Below are 8,173 nucleotides of genomic sequence, written 5' to 3'. Positions count from 1 at the left end.
GAGGAAGTCCAGGAAGCTGACAGCAGAGGAGGGGCTAAAACCCACAGGAGACTCTTCAAACCCATTAACAAATTTACTGCCCACTGTGTGTGGTGGTAGACTCCTGTAATCCCAGCAACTGAGAAGCTGAGGCAGGAAGATGGAGAGATCCTAAGCTAACCTGGGCCACAGAGAAAGACGCCAGAAAGAGGGAAGAAAAAAAAGGAGAGAAACAGAGGACTGCTTGGCTGCCACATGGAGCCACTGGGGCACTGAGGATACTGACAGGTGGACTCTCCAACTCACAAGTTCAGCCTAGTGGTACGGCTGGCTGCGGGGGCCCAGGTGTAAAATGGGGATCTTCTGCAATGATCCAGAAAAAGAAAAAAAAAAGTCAGAATAAAGGTGAAGGGAGAAGAAAAGTCCAGGGATCCTAAGAAAGCAACAGGAGTCTGGTGCAGTGGTGCCATTTGGGAGACCAGGAAAAGAGGTCTGCAGCCCAAGTCAGAGGTTTGAAATCAACCTAGACAACACAGTGAGACCTAGTAAAAGGGGGAGAGAGGGCTCAGTGGGCACGAGGACCTGTGTTTCAACCCCCAACACTCATGTAAAAAGCTAGGCTACACCCCTAGTGCTGAAGGGTTGTGTGGTAGAAACAGGAGGATTCTCAGAGCATGCTGGCCAGTCAGTCTAGCCGAATCAGTGAGCTCAGATTCACTGAGAGACCATGTTTAAAAAAAGAAGGTGGAGACTGAATTGGCCCTAGTAAATCACAAAGCAAAAGCAAAACCAAAACAAGACATGAAAGTTGAACGATCAAGAGAGAGTGTAGGGGTGAGTATGACACTTGTATAAAATTGTCAAAAAAGACCATGGCTTTAATACCAGCACTTGGGAGCAGAGGCAGATCTCTGAGTTTGAGGCCAGCTTGGTCTACAGAGCGAGTTCCAGGACAACACAGAGAAATTCAGGGATACACAGAGATAACCTGTCTCAAAACAAACAAACAGAAACGCTGAAAGGGAGAGGCAGGGAGAAAAAAAGGAGCCAAATATTCACACATAAACCTGAATGGTGATGGAAATGCAGTGTGCACTTACAGCAGAGAAGTCTTCAAGCTCCTCAAGTACGGAGACATGCAAGGACATGTCCTCACCTTTCTCTAACGTGGAGAACTATCAGCAGACAACTGGAAAACTACATACACTGCAGTAGAAGGGCAGTCTCCTCGGCAACAGGGATAGACAGTGCGGCGAGAACGGGCACTGCGCTTGCATACTTGTACCTGACACACTTCCTTACAATGGACTTTTTGGTAAAAAGAAACACACAAAAAAACACAATTTACAATAAACATTGTGAACTCAAGTTTCCATAAGGGAGGAAGTCAGGCTGGCTGCACCTTGTTACAGATTCTACAAACCAAATAACTGAACTTCAAAATAATGTAAAATTAAATGTTGCAGATCAGAGCCGAATTATCTTGTGCTATTTTCAGCACCTTTGAAAGTTATTCACTGCCCATCCCAGTATCTGACTTGTATCATAGCTAAAACTTGTTCTAAGCAGACCTCCAGTAGCTTCCACTGGAGGAAGTTTCCCTGCTGTGACCCTAGCACTGAATTTGGTAAACACCTTAACTTTTTACTTTATTTGTTCTGTAACCAGAAAGATCTCAAGTAACCACGAGTAACTGAATCTGTGCTGCGGGGCCACTGTCATTTATACTGGGTTCTAGAAAAACTGTATTATTCTGTTGAGGTGAGAACTGTGTTTTTGAGCTGAAAATTGGTTGCATCTGAAATTTTAAAAGGGTTACACTTGGTAGGCTAAGGATGTAGTTCAGATATTGAGCCCGGCCTGAGTGCACGCTCCCTACGGGGGGGGGGGGGGGGGGGGGGGGGGGGGGGGGGGGCGGAGCTTATATTTGAATAAGAATAAAAACAGAGTACCTGTTGTTTGGAGGTCATTTTATTCTACTGATCAAGGTGCCAAGGAATCTTCCTACTGTGGTCTGGGCCCCCTCCACGTCTTTTCAAACATTTCAAACATTTCTTTAACACCCACAGAGAATTGGGCTACATCCCAGGCTCCTCCATCCTCCAGTGCAACCCCAGGGCAGGCTGTAGAGGTTCACAGTAGGAAATGCCCTCTGAAGGAACGGGGCTTTACTCTCACTAGACTCACAAATTCTACAGCAGAACACACTTTGGAAGAAAAAACAATATCTACAAGATATCTACAAGAAAGCAAACTGTTATCCAAGTCGAGGTAAAATATAAAAATCGGAGACCCCTACGACTTCAAGGGGGTTGGTTGGCCACAGATATTTAACTCCATATGGAACGCTGTAAAAGGAATTACTTAAATCTCAAAGTTGTTTGAATACCAGTGTGTGTGGGAGGAGTGGTGCATGCTCAGATAACCTTAGGTTTGGAGAGTAGTTTGTGTCAGACTCCCAGTCCTAAGAGGTTATCCTAGCACACAATACACAAAACAGCAGGCAGCGAAAATTACAAACCTCCTCCCTGCCTCAAAAGACTTCTTTATCAGGGAAGTTTAGAAAGGTTCCGGGTAAAAAGCAGGAGCATGCACAGCCTGGCACAAAACCGAGATGACTTGGTGAAAAGATAAAGTCGCTCCGGAGTCATCCCACGACCTCAAAAAGGTTAGAGAGCTGGGCCAACATCCAAGGTGTGGGGTAAGCACTCTCACCCTTTATCGGATAAAGTTTATCCGATCCAAAGTGATGTCTACAGAAATATGAAACGTCCGGAGGCCGAGACCCAAGAGGCACTGTGGGGGAAGTTGGACACAGGCTGGTACCCGTGCGGCAGCAGTTGGGGACCCAGCGACTGCGGGATAAAGGGGCTGGCGAAGCGCCGGGCTTGAGGAAGGGAAGGGGCGGGCAGAAGAGGAACAGAGTTGGCCAGGGCGAGCGGCGGAGCTCACGGAGGGAAGGCGGAAAGCTGGGGGTCAGGTTTGGGGGACGCGTCCGCCGAGTGCTGCGGACGTGGGAGGCCCCGGCCGCAACCTGGCTTCACTTACCCCGCCCGGGCGACGACGATCCCGGCTAGGCACGGGCCAGCAGGGCCGGAGCGCGGTCCCAGCCCCGTCCGCACCTTGCTGCCCGCGTCTCCCATTGGCTGCCGCGCCCGGGACGCGTCTGGCTCGGCCAATCAGCGCCGAGAAGCGAGGTTTGGAAACTTTTTCCCCCTAGGCCCGGGCGCGTCGCCGCCAAGCTACGGTGGTGCCGGGCGGGAGGGGGCGCGGGAGGTGCGGGCTGCAGGCCCGGAAGACGGGTGTGGAGAGGGAGTGCAGGCGGCTCCGTGCACGCGGTGCCACGCACCCAGGAACACCCGCACGCCTCTCCTTTACACTGGTGTCATTTATCCGCTCTTGCTCTTGCCCAAGAAGAGACAAAGGTGCAGTTGGTCGAAGAACCCCGGGCTTTAGGAGTACCTGGTATCGGGTTTCACTTGAAAGCGCCCTACCCAAGTCCAGAAATGCTATATATACTACCGTACTGAGACAAAACTGGCATAGAAAACAACAAACTTTAGCCCAGCCCACAGGGCCCTTGTTCGTTCCACAATTTTACACCCTAAATAGAATCTTTAACAAATAACTTTTAATTTAGTGTAGAAGAACTTGTCTTTGAATTGTATCCCTCCCCCTTATTAACTGTGAGATATTGGGACAAGGTATTTAATTGCTCGTGGATAAAACGGGTTTTACTCATGGCTAAACAAGTAGTAAAACAATTGTGGGGTGCTTTGTAAATAGTAAGTACAATATGTTATTTAGTTAAACGACCATGCGTCTCAGGCACAATGCTAAGTTTTTTGTGGGGAGGTGACGGTGGCGCTGGTCTTTTGAGCCTGTCTCATATTGTCCAGACTGGCTTCTAACTTCTTGTATGGCTAACCTTGAACTTTTGATAGTCTTGCCCACATCCCGAGTTAGAATAATGGGTGTGGGTGTGTGCCAACTGGAGAATTTTATGAGGTGCTGGCGATGGAAGCATGGTTCCAAGCATGTTAGGCAAGTGCTCCTCCAACTGAATTATCTTAGCCCTCTGTTGGTTTTGTGTATTTGTTTTTTGTTTTTTTTTTCTTCATATGTAGCCTAGGCTATCCTCGAATTCCTGAGCATCTTGCCTCAGCCTTATTTTTTGCTGCGATCTTAGGCCTAACTAATTCTTGACAGTAAACAACCTAATTGTTCACTAATATATTTATTGAGTACTATTAGGTACAAGGTAATCTTACAACCCGGTGAATAAACCAAAAAATCTGATCTCAAAGGCTTAACACAGTAAAGATATACCCAATTTCAGATGCCAAACTTTATTGCTTGATAGACTGGTGAGTCACAGAAAAGCATAATGATCTTACATTTTGGGGCAATGCTGGTCTTGAACCTAGAGCCTTGGCCATGTTAGGCAAGCACTGTACCAGTGAGCTATGTCCCAGCCTCCTGTAGTTGTTTAAAAGATGAGAAAATAAAGCTACAGGAAATCCAGTAAGTTGCCAAAGGTATTTTGATTTGTAGCTAACAAAAGGAGCTTCAGACTGCGGTGTTCTTTTGGTTTTGTTGTTGTTGTTCTTGTTGTATACCCTTACAGTGTTCTGCCCATTACACAAGTAAAGCTTCCTGTCTCCTATTAGGGTGACCTGTCTCTTAATTCTTTTGTGACTCCGCCATAGTTCCTTAAAAGAACTCAAAAGCACACACAGGAACCCCAGTGCCTATATCAAACAAACTGAAGAAGTGTGTTCTCATTTATTTATTAACTTATGTGTGTGCCTAATGACTGCAGAAACCAGAGGAAACTGGGTTATGGGCCTCCATGTAGGTGCTGGGAACTGAACTTGGGTCTTCTGGAAGAGTAAGTAGTGCTCTTAATAGCTGAGCCATCTTTCCAGTAGCCCCACTCCCACCCCTCCCTCAGTGGTTTTAGGAAACAAATACCAATCATCTATCAAAGTGTTAAAGTTCAACAATCAGAACTTTGAATCACCTAACTAACATGCCCAATCAAAATATACTACGGCATCCTCGCCCATTCTAACACAGACTGCCCTTTTTCTCTTCTTAAAAACCACACATGCAAGGTCATTTGCTGCCGTTTTTCTGCCTATAAGGACCTTGCTGTGAAAACAAGTGTTTGGATGTGGTTTGTGCTTAATTTGAGGTCAGGGAGGGAACCCTTGATGTATGGAGGGTGTGGTCTCCTTCTTGTGCTATGTGTGTGCAGTGCCCAGGGAGGACAAAAAAGGTGTCAGATCACCCTGGACTGGACTGGACACTCAGAATGAAATAACCCATCACCACCAACACCCCATCCTTCAGAAGAGCTATTGGCTATTTTTTCAGTCCTTGGCCTAGTTTGTAGAGAAAGTAGAGCCTTTTTGGTTGTGAAGCTCTCCAGCCCCAAATTGTGTGCTTTTAAAAGTACTTATGATTCTCATTTTCTTAGGCCTTTCCTTTAGTCTACCTGAGTGACTTTATTTCTTACAATACTTATTGACCCTAGCCTACTTCTTGACTAGAAAAAAATGTCAAGGGGCTGGAGAGATGGCTCGGCGGTTAAGAGTACTGACTGCTCTTCCAGAGGTCCTGAGTTCAATTCCCAGCAGCCACATGATGGCTCACAACCACCTATATTGAGATCTGGTGCCCTCTTCTGGCCTACAGGCAGGATAATGTATAAATAAATAAATAAATAAATAAATAAATAAATAGAAAAAATGTCAAGCAAAGTCAAGGAAAATGTCTTCCCTCTTTTATGTTTTGTGTCTAAAACTTGTTCAAATAATTAAACATCACAATTACTTTTTCCCCTTTTTTATATTTTTAGTTAATATTGTCAGTACTCAGAAATAGCTAGAATAAAATGGAGGCAAAAGAAACACCTACAAAAGAAACACCTACTTGTTTGAGACTTTGAAAATAAAAGCAATTTGGGCAATGGTGGCGCACGCCTTTAATCCCAGCACTTGGGAGGCAGAGGCAGGGGGATCTCTGCGAGTTCATAGGCCAACCTGGTCTACAAGAGCTAGTTCTAGGACAGGCTCCAAAGCCACAGAGAAACCCTGTCTCAAAACAAAAACAAAAACAAAACAAAAAACCAAACCAATAAATAAATAACTAAAAGCAAAACAAACAGCAACTAGAATTCTTTTCATCAGTTTTAATTCTCCCTTGGAAAAATTCTGCCTACACACAGACACAATGTTGTTCTTAGCAATAACAAACACCTCGGGTGTGCCTTCTGGAGAGTCCAGTAGAAATAAAGGATTCTTCAGTTACATGTCTGAGCTTGCTCTCCTGATCCAGGTTTACAGAAAGCTACATGGTCTTCATCCTACTTCAAGTAGAGCAGTGAAAGCACGGCATACCTGGAGACTCGGGAAGAAAAATGTTCCTGGCAATTATGCTTCCTAATTAGTTAGCAAATTTCATTTGTTGCTGGATTAAAGGCATGCGCCACCACACCTGGCTCCCTGGCAGACTTAAGTAGAAACTATTTAAAAGTACTACTCAGCCAGCACATTCTAAATTGTGCCTACATTTAGATAATAAATTTTTTTTTGAATTTTTGAGACAGGGTGTCTCTGAAGTTTTTGGTACCTGTCCTGGAACTAGCGCTTGTAGACCAGGCTGGCCTCGAACTCACAAAGATCCGCCTGCCTCTGCCTCCCGAGTGCTGGGATTAAAGGTGTGTGCCACCACCGCCCGGCTAGATAATAAATTTTTAACCTAATTTGCAACAGGAAATAGTAAACAGCTGGTGATTTCAGAAATTTCCCCCTCCTGAAAACATTAAGCCAGGCATTGTGGCTCACACCTTTAATGCTAGCACTTAGGAGGCAGAGGCAGGCAGATCTCTGAGTTCAAGACCAGCCTGGCCTACCGAGTGAGTTCCAGGACAGCCAGTGCTACACAGAGAAACCCTGTTTCAAAAAGCGAAGAATAACAAAAAGCTCCAACTTATATTTAGGCCAAGTAAAAGTGAAGACTGTGAGGCTCAATTGGGAAGGGGAGCAAATACAGGGTTTTACCAAGTTTTTATAACTTTCATGTCTTCTTTTTCGTTCCCAACCTGTCACCCAAAAAAGTGTTCATTTGAAACAAAGCACCAGGTTTATCCGAACGAAAAGTTTGCCAGACAAGACAAATGCCTCTACTCCTAGCACTGAGAAGGCAAGGGAACCCGACATCGAGGCCAGCTTGGTCTAAACGGCAAGTTCCAGGCCAACCAGGTTATCCAAGTGAGATGCTATCTCCAAAAAGAAAAAAAATATGGGTAGGTCATCATGTATTCTTTATCGTTGGTGACAATATTCGGCAGTCTTGCCATGTAGTTTATCGACACCAGTTGGACGGACACTCGGTAGGAAGGACCTTGCCGGAGTTCATTTGACAGGTTTTACTGTTCTTTCCCCATTCGCCACTAGGTTGCACTAAAAGATGTGTTCCGCAACACACACAATTTAATTAGTAAAAATAAAACAGGGCTATCACGTGACGAGCCAGACCGTTAGAAAAGCCACCACAACGCTGTATTTCACAGAACTCTTGTCTCCTGCGTCTTACCCTCCAAGACCTTAAGAGCTGGACCCTAGCAAAACCCATTTGGCAGACTCTTCTCATCTCCATCACATAAGTTCCCAATTCTTCGTCTGGAGGCTCCATTCGACCTGGCATCATCAAGCCAGCGGGGAGGATTCCTTAAACTAGGTGTTCGTGATAAAAAAAAACCGGAGCCGTCCTGGGGAAAGACCCTATTTAGAGGTTTATCGGGAGGGGACTGAGCCTGACGAGGCTGCAGGGCCGCGAGGCCCCGCCCCCCCCAATTCCCATCGTGCCTCGCGCGAAGAAGACGGGAGACTAGGGCGGGGCGGAAGAAAAGGGGCGAGACAAGGGAAGAGGTGGAGCTAAACCGAGGAATGGAAAAGCGGGAGGGGGAATGGGCGGGGCTAGAGGAGCAAGGAACAGGGCTAGACGGAGACGGGGCGGGAATGGGCTAGACGGAGATGGGGCAGGGGCGTGGTTATAGGAGCGGAGCAGAGGAAGGACGTAGTAATTGGAAGACGCGGGGGAGGGAGGGGGAGGAACGGAGAAAGGGGCGGGGCTAGTAATCGAGAAGCGTATGGGTTTTGCGACAGAGGAGGGGCGAAGCGGAAGC

The 8,173-nt window shown here is 46.4% G+C and overlaps 1 protein-coding gene across 3 annotated transcripts in view; it reads right to left on the bottom strand.

The window, feature by feature from the left end:
* The window catches only part of Nde1 (nudE neurodevelopment protein 1), a 32,343-nt gene extending 29,148 nt beyond the window's left edge, over positions 1-3,195 (bottom strand). For 2 of the 3 annotated variants that reach the window (XM_050125802.1, XM_050125804.1), the window contains exon 1: positions 3,028-3,195. The gene's annotated coding sequence lies outside the window, so the exon portion shown is untranslated. Of the gene's footprint in view, positions 1-1,079; positions 1,855-3,027 lie in introns of those variants that run through there. The other variant, XM_050125803.1, reaches the window with a different exon arrangement.
* Positions 3,196-8,173: the final 4,978 nt, after the last annotated feature.

This window comes from Alexandromys fortis, unplaced genomic scaffold, assembly GCF_014885135.2.
Source record: "Alexandromys fortis isolate MF-2015 unplaced genomic scaffold, M_Fortis_MF-2015_v1.1 scaffold_238, whole genome shotgun sequence".
Lineage (NCBI taxonomy): Eukaryota > Metazoa > Chordata > Mammalia > Rodentia > Cricetidae > Alexandromys > Alexandromys fortis.
This window is presented reverse-complemented; position numbering and strand designations above follow the sequence as displayed.